Source organism: Neopelma chrysocephalum, unplaced genomic scaffold, assembly GCF_003984885.1.
Source record: "Neopelma chrysocephalum unplaced genomic scaffold, ASM398488v2 Primary Assembly neopelma1_26b, whole genome shotgun sequence".
NCBI lineage: Eukaryota > Metazoa > Chordata > Aves > Passeriformes > Pipridae > Neopelma > Neopelma chrysocephalum.
The window spans coordinates 3,146,966-3,161,162 of NW_020897696.1; the positions used below are offsets into that span (position 1 = coordinate 3,146,966).

General features: G+C 44.8%; 1 protein-coding gene across 2 annotated transcripts in view; it reads right to left on the minus strand.

Moving 5' to 3' along the window:
* The window catches only part of RREB1 (ras responsive element binding protein 1), a 124,674-nt gene that overhangs the window by 109,053 nt on the left and 1,424 nt on the right, over positions 1-14,197 (minus strand). The gene's annotated exons all lie outside the window — the stretch shown is intronic.

The window sequence follows — 14,197 nt, forward strand, 5'->3', positions numbered from 1 at the left end:
CGTAGGCAAATAAAGTACTTCTGGCATGTGTCTGTGATAGATGTCAACAAGGCAAACCAAAGCTTTAACAAGTGTTGGTGAACAACGTAATTGAAAGTATGAACAACTGCATAATAATGGATACTCAGATCAGGACTCCAACCTGGGAGGAAGGCCACAGAGGTGACACAGCAGAGGGCCACAAAATCCTGAAAGGTGTGGAGAAGGCTGGTAGTTAATGAATACTTGCTATTTCCCTTAATCTAAGTCCTAAATGGTATTAAGTGGAAGCATAAAATGGCAGGTTTAGAAAATCGATTTTTCACCTCCTTTCCAATGAAGCATGTAGATAAACAGCAAAACTCATCACCACAACATACCAAGTGTCAGTACAGGTTTAAAAAGCCACTGGACAAGCTCACAAAAAAAGCATTCTTGAACCTGAATACTGAAACCCCTTGGCTCAAGAGATTCCAGAAGCTGCATTTTGCTGATAGACTGCATCAGGAAAGCATCATTAATAGGTGCCCTCTTGCCATACTCTGTTTTGATAAATCCACATTGATCAGCATCTTGGGCTAGATGGGCTTTTAGTGTGACTTGGTACTAGTCACAAGCAGGACTCCCTCTAGTTTTCAGTTTTGCAGGCAAAAAATGCAGCATGACTTACTCCACAGAGTTTCGCACAGAACTAAAAAACCTTATACCACAGATCCAGAGGCATTTCTGTCAGCTTGAGGAGGCATCCTCCGCTCTGAACCCAAGTTCCACTGGAGGAGCAGGCACCAGGAACTAACTACTCATTCCAGGGCAGGGCGGTTCTGAAGAAACGTCGCCAGAGCCACAGCTTCAATGTGATTCAGGTCAGGGTGATTTCAGAGGTTACTATGACAGGGCTGTCATCCCTGTCTGATGGCCAGTGGTTACCACACTTGCAGCAGAGACACATCCAACTCCAGAGCTGCCCATAATTGAAGTTTTAACTACCACTCAATTCAATTTAAGCACAGCAAACTCTGAAGTGCGCCGCTTGGGAGGGAGGAGACATATCCACTCCTCTGCCTTCTCTGCAACACCAACCAAGCCCATCACACAGGGTCAGAGCAGAGCAGCAGGATGGGAAATGTCCAGAAAAAAAATTAAGTCTTTTCTGCATCGGACATTTGCCTGAGGCCCTCACCTAGCCAGCGAGTACAGGCACACTTACTTCCCGGCCTTTGAGTAGGGATAGTGGTTAGAGGCTCGCCTGTGGACCACCTCTAGCAGAAGAGCCCAGCACAGAGCCAGTCCTCTTGTGGTATTGCCACAGGCCATATTAACTTGTTGCCTTCAATATGCATCCAGCAGAGTTCAGGTCATGGATTTGTTGGAAGTTCATCACTTATTCAGGCTTTTGTGTGAGAGGTCATTGCTGTCAAACTGTCTGCTTTCACAAGCACAAAAGCTCATGTTAAAATGTAAATACTTACAGGTGTTCCACCAGGCACTCAAGATGAAAGTCAGAGCAAATATATTAGTCCTAGCTGTATTTTACAATGCTGGTAGTACTTGAATGTCATCTGTTTGTGAACCAAGGTTTTTATGTGGGTTCATCTACCTAGACAGGAAGCATGATCTAATGGCGGAGACACAAGACTGGATTTAGAGCACTTGAGCTCTTTTTCTGCTTCTCTTACTGTCTCCCTCTGTGACCTTTGGTAAAGAAATTCTTCATGTCACTGTCCCAGTTGAAAAGAATGTGACCAGATGCTTACTCGGTCCCATACAAGGGCCGTGACTCTCTGTCATTTTTCCTAATTACTACAAGAATTCTGGAAAGATATAGGAAATGTTAATGCAACCGGTGAAGTTAACCTGATTTAATAAAAAGCATAAACCTTATAAAAGAGCACAACATCCTCCTCCCTGAATGCCTGTGTTACACTGCTTGTTTTTCAAGACAGAATCTCTGCAACTTATTAGTACATCGCCCTTGATGGAGACAGCATTTTGCAAATTCAGCTTTGCAACAAGCCCGGGTAGGCTGGCTCACCCCTGTTGCCTAGATTTGCGTGCTGCATACCACTTTGCAAGCAATTCAAGCACAACTTCTGTGATGGGATAACACCACAAGACTCGGAGCAGCACTGTGCTGGCACAGGCTTACTGGGAAAATCAACTCCCCAGCTGTGGGAAGAAGCAAAGCCGGCAGAGGCTGCAATCACCACGTCACCCTGGAATCCAGTTCCATGTCCCGTCCAACCTCGTTCTGTGACTGAGCTGCACAGTTCTGGAAAAGCTGGTATCCTCTTCCCTCAGCACTTCCAGCTACATGTCAGATCTCAGGCCTGAGAGGAACTCACATTCATCCTGTATGGTACCTGTGACGGGGTAATTTTGACCCCACATCATGGAGCTCAGACAGACAGCCCCCCCTCTCCCCCTTAACCATGCAGAGGTATCACCGTCAGGGAACCTGGTTATCAACATACAAGGAAAGGCAGCATCGGTAAACCTCATGGGTAATGCCAAGTGCCGTCTCCCTGGAACAACCAAGGGGAGTGGAAGGAAGCTGTGAACAACTGTGTTCCTCTGATGTGCATTCCCTTCCTCTGCTCAAGCACATGCAGGAGGCCAGGCAAGCACACGACATGCTCCCTGCAGGATGCCACATCCTGCCGTATTTCATACAGCATCCCAAGGCAAGCCAGTTACTTTTCAAACACGATATGATGTTTGACAGTATGATTTGTCACAGCGTGACAGGTTCTCAGAGACAACATAGGGGAGATTTATCCAACAGTGCCAAACTGTTCCTAGCCACACTTTTCTTAAAAGGAAAAAACCCAAGCAAACAGACACACTGCAGCCACATACAACCTTTACAATGTGTATTCTTTCTCCTCCTTGCTTTCGGTGACTTGTTTTACGAATTTCTCATAACTCTCACTCATTCATTCAAAACCTTCCCACTCCTATAGAAAGTAAAGGTCTGTTTTGAAGCAGGGAGGGTAAGATTCATGGAGGTTGTTTTACGTACTGCTTAACCCCCTAAAGCTGCTCCCAGCCTTGTTCCCCCTCACCCCCCCCCACAGTGCTGTGTTTTAAGGAGCACTGGTTATGCTGACATCAGTGAGGCTCTGGGGGCCATCTAGGCAGCTGTTCCTGCTCCTGTGTGTGGCCACCAGCCAAGTCGCTCTGCCTTTTTGGTGATGTTCCCTCCTGCCGGCTACCCCCACTCCCGCCCACACGTCTGCAGGGTGGGGCAAGGTGGCCACTGGCAGCCTTTCCAAAGAAACCTAAGCAGAAAAAAAAAAGGTAGCTTTCATTTCCAGCCTCTGGTCAGAAATGCCTGGCAATTTTTGACAGCATGCTGTGGATTGAAGGAACTGCAGCTTTTCTTCCCGGAAAGCCAAAGCACAAGTTGCCCTTAGGACTTTGTCACCTAGAGGAGAAAAACATGTGCTCTGCCCTTCCTCTCCCCCACGTGCAGAGACAGCCCGCCAGCACCAGAGACCACTCTGCACAGCTGTTCCCCTGTTTTAAAGCAGACCCATCCATGGAGGCAGCTGTTCTCCAGCCAAACGATGATAGCAGAGCAGTAGAAAGTGCATCCAGATCACCCAAGTGCACAAAGCGGGTGCAAGACATCTTCCAGGCACAGGAGAGGGGCCACTGCAGCACTTCTTCCCTCTACTGCTCCCCACAAGGGCAAGAAACAGTGCGAGGGCAGGTGAGGTGTGCCAGGGCACCTTTCAGCCCAGCCAGTCCCACGAGAGCAGGTTTTAGGCAGCTGGCTATTCGCAGCTGGTAATCCCAGTGGCGGGGTGCGTCCCTGAGCTGAGCCACAGCCAGATCCGGGGAGTGAAAAGGTGACAGCCAAGCTAACTTCACATACACCCTTGGAGCCTGCAGCTCAGACCCCATGTCAAGATTAGGAAAGTATGCGCACACAGAGAGCACATGAGCTGCTGGAGTACTTTGATTTAACTCTTGCACACACCATATGTTGAAAAAGTTTGGCTTCATGGCCACGTTTCTTGCTGGCTTTCTTCAAAGCGAACTCTCCTCAGGCTGCAAAACCTGTGACACTTCCTTGGGCTGAGCAATGCCTCCTCATGCAGGTCAGGAACTCAAGTAAGTGAAACAAACTTGGAGCTGTGGCTCACATGGGTTAAAGATTCTGGTTTGAGTCAGGAACACTTTTCCTGAAAGCAAAATCCAGGCTCCAGTCCTGAAACACTTCCCCTAACTTTGCCCATGCCAGCATTTTGACTTAAATGGAACAACCTACTTAAGTAGAATTATATCTGTGTTTAAAGTGTCTGCAGGATCAGTGCTTGGCTTGATCTAGACTTGCCAGCAACATACACACACACACCAGCAAATTTAGAAAATACCTCGAGAGCTACCAGGATAAGCTGTGTTAAGACAAAAAAGAAATGGATAAAGATCATAACCCCCACCATGGCACATTTAAAATTTACATCTGTGTATGCTGGAGGATGATTCACCAGGGCAGGAGAAATAGGGATGCCTGAAGGCTATGGCTGGAGGTACAAGAAAGATCCCTAATATTTAGTTTATCTGGGCAAAGGAGAATCTCAAAACCAAGCAGGTCTGTACACTATCAGCACCAGAAACACTGACAATTCTAGGAGTCACGCTTTTAGTTTTACCTCTTCTAAGGAATAAGAATTTAAGTAAAGTAATGTTAGCAATCCTAAACTGCAAAGAGACTCCCCTTCAGCCAAGAAACAAACTCAACTCCTTCCTTCTCTGTATTGAGCACAAAGCAGCAGACAGAAACACGAGTTTCCCTGGAACAAACCAGTCAGATTCATTCAAATCTTCCTGAAGCACAACAGGGTAGAACCCATTCCTGTTCCCAGAGCTTATTACAGTAACATGACTAAACATGCTCAGCACTCCAATGTGATAGGATGCATCCATTTGCTGATGCCAGAGGAAGATGCGTGTCTCTTCTACATGGCACTGCTCTCGCAGGCTGCTTTTCAAAAGATGTTTTGAAAAGCGACCTGCTGCGTACATTCTTAACAAGTCATAGTATCACTGGCTGTACAAGTGTTTGACCTCTACTTGCTATGCACTGTAGACAAAAATCTGACATCAGCTTATTCCAACCTTAGTAACACCAAACTGCTTCTACAAAGCTGGCAGACTACAACACACCGATAAACTCCCAGACAGACCCCTGGAGGGCTGAAAATGCAACTAGTTTAGTACTTGAGCTCATGTTTTTTGAGTTGGTTTAATCCAAGTGAGTAACCTGATTAAAATGGGAGTCTTCTCTGGAGGTCTAATTTCTAGATGTTTCCATTACTCCATATGCTTTCATGCTGTATAAACATAACAAATGATATCTCCATCACTTTGGGGATGATTTAAGAATTCAGTTTAAAACTATAACACAAGTCATTCAAGGCAACAGAATTAGATTACTCTGTGAATCGTAAGAGCCAGCAACTGCACTTCATTTCAGTCTTGGGAAGGTGATGTATTGAGGGGATGACATCTTTCTATTCCCAGTCTCTTCTTCTAATTTCTTAATTTCAGAACCTTGACATTTGCCACTTTTACATAGAGACTTAAAGCAAAATGGAGAGAGAAGGACATGATCTGACTATGATGGTTTAAAACACATATTAAAGCCTGGAGCTTATTTGGTTCTAAACCAAACAACCAGACACAGATCCCTGAACATGTGTATATACTTGCACCCATACTACCTAGAAAATAAATAAATAATCTGTCCCTCATGTGCAAAAAAGGCATCTATGAGAGCTGCCCAAATGCTACCTTGGAACCAAAGCTGTCTGTTTATAAGGAGACACCTAAGCAGCAGCAGTGCAGGTTCCCAGCATGCCTTTACCTTCGTATCTGGAAAGGCTCCACTACGGGGTAAGAAGATAGTTATAATTAAACATTTATACTGAGGCAGTGCCGAGCAGGTCGGTTCCGCAGCATGTTAGGTGGCTTTTCAAAACTCGGTAATTGAATGCTGATCCTTGCCCTGAAGAGTTTACAGAGTAGGAAATCAAAGCATAACACTTGGCATCTGTATACCAGGAATTAAACAAAGACCACCACCAGTTCATTTCCTGGGTCTTTGGACTAGGCAGCTCATATAAACATCCATTACCAGAAATAGTGGAAATTTTTAAATCAGCAGTCTGGACTTTCCTAATCCACATCTGTGCAGCTCTGTTTGAATTAGTAGCTGGGACAGTAACTACAGCATGCAATTTTCACATGCTGCTGGCATCTTCTTGTTCAGTGTAGATTATTTTTGGCCCAAATATTTTTTAGCAATCATTTTGAAAAGACAGTGAGCACACAAACGGAAACACTTACTGCAAGTCAGTCGACTCAGGCAATGCAACCACTAGAGAGGCTGCCAACACATGAGGTCGAAAGTCAGCCAACAGCAGATCCTTCTGTTCTGGATCTCTAGGATGATCCCAGGAAGGCATCAGTACATCTACAATGCAATACTAGCACATGCTGGCTATCGAGCAGACCACGACCGTATGCAAGTCTGTGGCATTGCAAATCTACTAACCCACATCTTTTCCTATGGAGATTAGAAGTTACGCAATGGTGCAAATAAAAACTCTGGCCCCAAACACACAGGGGCCATCTCTGTCCCAGATCCATCCTCAGGGAGAATTTTCTACATTCCCCTTTTCCTGCAGGGAAGGACGGGCCTGGGAAGGGCAAGTCCTCCTCCCACTCACCAGAGTGAATACACTTGAGAAAGTTAAAGCACAGCCTCTAGGATTTAGAAAAGGGATGCAGCACTAGCTGTACTCTCAATGATGCCCAAAATCTGGATGGAAGAGAATTTAGCCAAAACAGGCTATTATATCACAAATTCAGTTTGCTGTTTATCAAACAAGCACCGAAAACTGATGCACTGACTTTGTAACTACACCTGTAGGAATTTCAAACACAAAAAACCAGAAAAACACTATGAGTGTTTCAGTTTTTCAAAAGTTTCCTGGCATCTTTCAGGCTATGAATGCTCAAGAGCTTTCAGCTGCGTATATGCTGCATAAAATCTTAGTCCAGTGAAGCCCGAAAGAATTTTGCTGTTGATTCAAATGAAGCCACGCTTTCCGCTTCTACATACTATTTACACATCTATTGATTTATTAAACATGTAACAGCAACTGTAACGGGGCATAATCTGTGTTCAGCTGGGTCCACTTTATTGTTCTGTGAACACCTTAACTTTCATTTGTTGGCTTTTGAGCACGTAAAATGAGTAACCTTGCTATTTATTTCTAACTTTTTTTCTTTCCTGAGGGAAAAGGGAACCATGGAAAATTCTCAGCCACTAGATCTAAGGAGCTTACAAGTTCCAAAAGGTTTGCAAGTAGAGATTGGGAACTGCTTGAAACTGCAGTTACGGAGGCTGCGGAGTTTACAGAATCCGCCAGTTCCTTCCTGCAGAGTTTATAATCTGCATGGCTTCCTCCCAGGGTAACTGGTATCCACTCCGAGGTACGGATCGTTTCACTCACCCCTAGAAATTCACCCCCTGCTTAGGTCGAACATGGTAGGCATTTCATGTTCAGCAAAAAGACACTGCCATTTTGCAAAAAGGAGGAACGAAGACAGAGGATGGAGAATATTTCTCCCATAAAGTGTAGGTAGCACTGATAAGAAAATAAATTTTTTACTTTTTGAAGAAAAGCAGAGTTTCCAACGATAAAGGAAGTTTACAATAGGGAAAAGGGGGCACTGTGGTAGAGCTCTCTTTACCCTTTTGCAGCACGGACAGTCAGGCTCCTGACAGTTCAAAGACTGACAGGAGACCTTACCAAGCAGAAAAGCCACCTATCTGCTATAAAGGCTGGGAAGTTGCTCCAAGACTTGTTCCAGAACCTGCCAAGGACCACAGTCTTGAACCTGTAGTAAGATGTAGTAAGTGTAGTAAGATGTACTTAGCAACACCTGGCTGGGCCATCTGATAAGGAGGAAAAACAAAAGATACCTGCAGTGGTTAGGAAAACAGACGAAAAGAAATATATTCTCCAAATCAACTAAATACAAGACATAAGTTACATCTCTGTAGAGGAGCACTTGTCATTGCACTCATAGTACTTCCCCTGGAAAATACAGTCAAACCTCACAAATGGAAGTGCTTAGTAACCCAGCTACAGCTCTTCTACATCTGGCTTCTATGGCACATGCTTCCCCTTCCTGATTCTTCAGTGTCTCACTTAAAAAGCAACCCTCCTCCTGCAGCTCTCCTCCCTTCCACCCAAAAGCATAAGGATGTATACACAGCTAAATATGTGAGTTGTGCTGCAAGTTATCCAGCTGAAGACCAATTCAGGATACCTTAATGTATTTGGGGAGAAGGAGGGGACAAAGCAGGCAAGCACATGCACAAGACATCACAGACACCTTGTGTGTTTCCTCAATACACCAGCAACTGCATCAATATCAGAAAAAAAATGCACACAGGAATAAAGAACAGCACACAGATATTCATGTCCTGGCTGCTTCTTGTTCTCAAAACACGAAGAGCACTGAGACATAATGAACTTAATTTAATGAAAAAAATACATTTTGTGTAACAAAAAGAGGAACTTAAACCAGGCTCTTTCCCCTACCCAAATCTGTGAGTGGTCCAAACTAAAAGTGATGTTGCTCCCCAAAAATACAAGGAAGTACTGCAGCTTATTGGTGCAAACTCCAAAGCAGTTCTCTCTTGTTCCAAGCCCTAATGTTACCAGTGCAAAGGTGTTCAGCCTGAACAGAGTAATGGAATTTATTGCTGTGATGCAAGTGCTCTGAGCAAAGCACTCCCAGGTACCGATACACCTGAACACTGACATCACCTGCTGTATGAAACAGGACTAACAAGGGCTAGAGTTAAAGCCAGCTAATCATACATGATAAAAGAAACGGCCACCTACACTTCAATGTGAACATTTTGCTTCTCTCGTCCTCAGGGAGGAAGTACATACCTAAATTAACTAAAAAAAGGTTTGTCAATGGCTGATCATCCTCCATGTTCAAAGGACAGATGATGCAAGCACCCATTCCTGAAACACCTACATTTGTGGTGTTTCAAGAGAGCACATGCTAACACCTGTTAAAATATCTACCAGGAGCTGGCAAGTAGAGAAGTCTTACATTTATGAGAGGCTGGCAATTCTACTATTAATCACAAAACACCTTTCTCTTTTAGAACCAAATTAACAAGTCACTCAGGCACATCAGCATACAAAATGCCCACAATACCTAACACACTTTTTACCCAGAGTAACTTAAAAGTCTAAATGCCACTTTTCAAAGCTGACAGAAATCACACTGACAGTTCACTTGGCCATTGTGTGCAAGCACCATTCCCACACTTTTTGATAGCTCTACACAAATAACATCCCTCGAGCAAATGGATCTTACAAAGAAATTTCAGACAGCAGGACATGGGGATGTCTTCTTCAAAAGGAAAAGGATCTCTCAAAATCCTGAGATTATAGAAGTAAATAATTAAATAAGATTAAACACAAAACATTTCTGCTCGGTAAGGTTAGGTGCAGGAAAAGGAATTTAAAAGTTGCATTCCACAAGCTTCTACGGGAAGATCTGCAAAGGAGACAGGGGAGGCCATCAAGGTCTAAAAGGCCTCCCTCTCTAATGGTCCTTGGAATACCTATTTTAGCTCAGAAGCCTAACAATGCCCTGGGGGATTTTGACAGCTTTTCTTTTCCCTTGCTGTAGCACCTCTGTGGATGGCTGGGACTCTGCAGATGAATCCTATTGTTGAAACAGCTGCCTCTCTCTACATCTTTAAAGAGGTATTCAGATTCTCTTAGCCTTACTTAGTTGAATCACTCTGAATAAACAGTCACCACCCATCAACTACGTATTTTGGTAAGGCACCTATTCAAAGGCAACCACCTTTATTGATTGCTAGGCTGGCCAACCTGAAAGCTGAAATGTCCTTATTAAAAAAAAAAAAAGCAGGATACACCTGAAGGCCTGTGTTGTTTCTAAAGGAAGCACAGGTCCAGGCATTGCTCAGTGACATCAGGACAATTCCTCTCTGACTGCAGGAGGCTGCTCTAACAGGTTTCATACCAGCACAGCCACGAGCCAAGTATCCCACTGACTCTTCTCCCTTTTGTCCAGGCCCTTTTCCTTGTTCTGCCCCTTTTCTACCACAACAGGAACAAGCCACCTAAAAGGAGTCCAGAGCATATGCCCCAGCTGGCAATTATTTCTACTTTCGATAATGCTTTTCATAATAAAGCATTAGCACAAGCTCTAAATAAGTTTTGTCACCCTGCTCAGAGTAAAATGCTGAGGGAAGGGGGGTGAGATGCTGCTGTCTCAGAACCTTGCACTCATCTAAGTCACTGGCCTTCAAATGTTGCTATTCAAAACAGAGTGGTAGGGTGAGGTAGAGGGAACACCTTCAGGTGGGAAAAACATCGTGACTGGCAGACATCAAAGATAAGCCATCATCAGATTTCTTGCACCAAAGAAGAACAAAGAGTCAATGCTCCTGAAATTCCTGTTCAGAAGTATCCCAGAACAGAGCCAGCACTTCCCACCTTGGCCAACCTCACCTATGTTCATTTGTAATCAAATGCTGATAGCCAAACTTGGCCTGGCAAAGCTCTGCAAACTTCAAGCCCATCCTGGCTCCATACAAATAGCTAACTTTTCTGTGTATCACCAGAGTGGCATTTCTAAAGATACCCAAGACCTGCCTTTGAAATCACTGCCCATAAAGATGCTTCTAAATGTGCAGGTGGGGGGGAAGCCGCAGCTCCCATAGATGCTGGTTTATGTAGGATATTTAAAACAAAACAACAGCCAACCAAACAAAATAAACCAACTCACAGAGAGACACGACTCCTCATATGCCTCCCCAACGAAAATCTGCTTTAACTGCTGAACAACAACTAGACAAGCCCAATCTCCCACCTCAAAGCAAGAAATGAGCTGTTGCATCATCTCAGAAAATAATTCCTTCTCACCCTCAAAGTTTACATCTGCTCCTTAAAACATTTTCCAGCAAAGCTGCAGGGTACCTGAGCACTCCATCCACGATAAAGCTGTACTCAAAAGAACACGAAGCAGTTCCTGTCCCTTTTCCAAGCTGTAGAATACTCTTGACAAGGTGTATTTTAAAGCAGTAATCCTATGACTGACCATCTTGCTTGAATTCAGAAAGGAGTTAAAATAAAAAGACAGAGAGCAACAGGCATTCTCACTACCTTCAGGAGAACGAAATACAGCACTACCATCCTCCTCTACAATTATCTCCCAAGCAAGAAGCTACCACATCAACAAGGCAGCCGTTGCAAACTGGTCTAGTAACACGGTCCAATAATACACTCATTTCAAAACAACCTTTATTGTGCTGAAAGAAGAAGACATGATTTCACATGTTTTAAAGAGTGTACACCTAAAACACAGATTTCCAAACTTAGGCATCATTCATCAAAAAGTTAAAAGGGGCTTTTTCCACACATGCACAGATTTCAGACTAACAGGATTTACTTGTTTTCTGTCTGTTCCTGGGGAACCTTTGCAGTTTTTTTCCCAAGACTGTCTCCAGATGCTCTTGGAGCAACAGATAACTCTGGAAGGACATTTGCAAAGGGCACAAATCAAGTAAAATTTAGACATTTTGGGGGAGGGTAGAATTACTCCTGTATGCAGATAACCTGAACACTTGACACAGTCCCCTGGAAAGCTTTATTCATGCATCTAAGTATTTTTTTTCAGATGTATTACTAGCAAAACATGTATTTTAAGTCAATAAAAAATTATTGCAACTTAAAAAGTGAATCCCTTTCAAAAACACTCAGGTTAATTTTAGCATCCTTCTGTTTAGCTGCTTAGCAACACTTATCCTATGACCTTCTAAGCACCACCTACTTTTAAAAGGGATAATGAATATAACCAAAGGGATTTATCTATATGTTTTTAATCTATACAATGTTAAGTACATCGACAGTTTTTATTTAAATGAGAAATCCAACTGAGAGCAACTCAAATTGTTTCTCCTCAAGAAAGTTTCACAAACTAAAGTCAAGCTACTATTATGACTGTAGTATGACTTCAGCACATGCAAAATTATAAAATCCTTAAGGAGTGAGGAAAGCACTACAGAAGTCAGTGTTCCTATGCCTTGGGAAACACTGCACTTGCCTTTGGTACCAAAGGAGATTACAGATATTACTAACGGATAACAAAGAGATTAAGTTTTTCCAGTTTTGAAACTTCCAAGTATCTCCTCATCCTCAGAATCAAAGAGAAAAGCCATTTGGTCAGAGGGTCACTGAGTATTGTGAAGAGTTAAGAATGGACGCACAACTTGGGTGAGCTGAGTCAGAATAAGATGCTTCATTACACTGAAATCTGCAACTAAAGCTTCAAACACCCAGGTCCAGGTGAAAAACAAACAAAAACCCCCAGAAAAACAGTCAGCAAACACCTTGCTATATTCTGTCTTAATACCAAGCCACATACATATATATATATATATATATATTTAGAGTCATTAGTTATCAAAATAAATGTGTAAAAGTGGCTACATAAATAGTCACTTCTGATGGGCAAACAACAGTTTGACTACTAGAAGTTGTCTGTGAAATGAGAGCAGAATAAAAGTTTACTCAATTGTACTTTAAGAATGGTGTTTTCCCAACTACATGATACGAATTCAGTTCCAAATACGGATGTCAGGAGGAGGAAGGTGAGGGAGCAAAAGAGGCCACACTCGGTCGAGAACAGCTGCCCCGCAGCAAGAGAAGCTGGATGTGTCCCTGCCGGCAGGTGAGGGAGAGCCCTGGTACTGATTGATTGGATGATGGATTCATGCTGTTTCTGGGTTTCTAACAAACAAAAGGGCCTATTCTTTCCTGGATGTACCCAACTCCCGTTAAGGCTAATCGGCATTATGCAGGCACACCAAGAAAAGACTATGTACCCTTAAGTCTTCAAAGAGAAAATTAAAACCTAAAACAAATATGGCTGGCCTGACCCTGAGTCATTGCATCCCTTTCACGCACGCTGACCCTGTGGAAAACAGGAACTGCGGTAACAAAACTCGGTGCTTGTGTCAAAACGACAGACCTCAACGAAAAAACTTCAGCCATCATAACAGCTGTCTACTGTGCACTGTAGGGGTGGCAACACAGCATTATTTAGCAACTGCTCCTGTTGTTAATAGGCAAGTTTTTTTCCAAGGCACGGGGCTGGATCTTGAAATGGTAAGAAACATCAACTGCATTTGCTGTATCTCCTAGACCACCATCCCCAAATCGCACTGACCTAGAAGTTTACTTTCTAAAATACATAAATACACTTGATCTTATCTCCAAGAGAAGACAGGCGAAAGAATGAGTCGGAATTAAAAGTGGATGGTTGGTCTCCCCCACTACCACTACTCTGCTTCCCCTCCAGAAATCAGCTCAGTGGCTCCCGGGCAGGATGCTGGCTCCTGGGCACGCAGGACCAGAGCATCAGCCGCAGGCCGGACACCCCGGAGCGGCCGTGGGAGGGCGGCGGGGCACGGAGGCGCCCGGGCCTCCGCGGGGTGCGCAGCCGAGCAGAGCGGGCCGGGCAGGGAAATATGCTGAGCCAGGAGAAGCGCTCTCCTCCTCCTGCGCAACCCCGCGAGGATGCCGAGCAGGCGAAGATATCGCAGCCGAGAGGTGAAACGGGGAAAATTATTTAGGAAAAAAAAAAAGAGATTAAAAAAAAGATCAAGCGTGCGTGCGGAGGGGAGGCGGGGGAAAGGTGCAGGGAGAAGAAGCCAGAGGAAACTTATCTGCGACATGACAAAGTTCAGTCCACCGCCCTCCCTCCTCTGCTGAAAAAAAAGTTGCAGCATCTCGGCTCGCCGCACTCCCCCCCGGCCCGGCCCGCGACCCCCGCGGCCCCTCACCCTCAGCGAATGGGGCGGGAGGGATGCCGAGCCTGTGTGTTACAAACTGGGCAGGAGGAGCTGCCTCGCATCCTCACCCTGTGGAGCCGCGGGGGGGGGTGTCCCGGCCCGTAGCAACGGCGATGGGGAGGGAGCGCAGTCGCCCGAGAGACGGGTCTCGGCCGGCTCCCATCCGCACCGGGCACCGCGGCGGGGGGGCGGACGCCGCGCCGCCCCCAACTTTGTTTTCACCCCAAACACGGCCACTATGGGGGCGGAACACTGCCTCGCCGTCGTCCCCCCCCCGCCAAAATG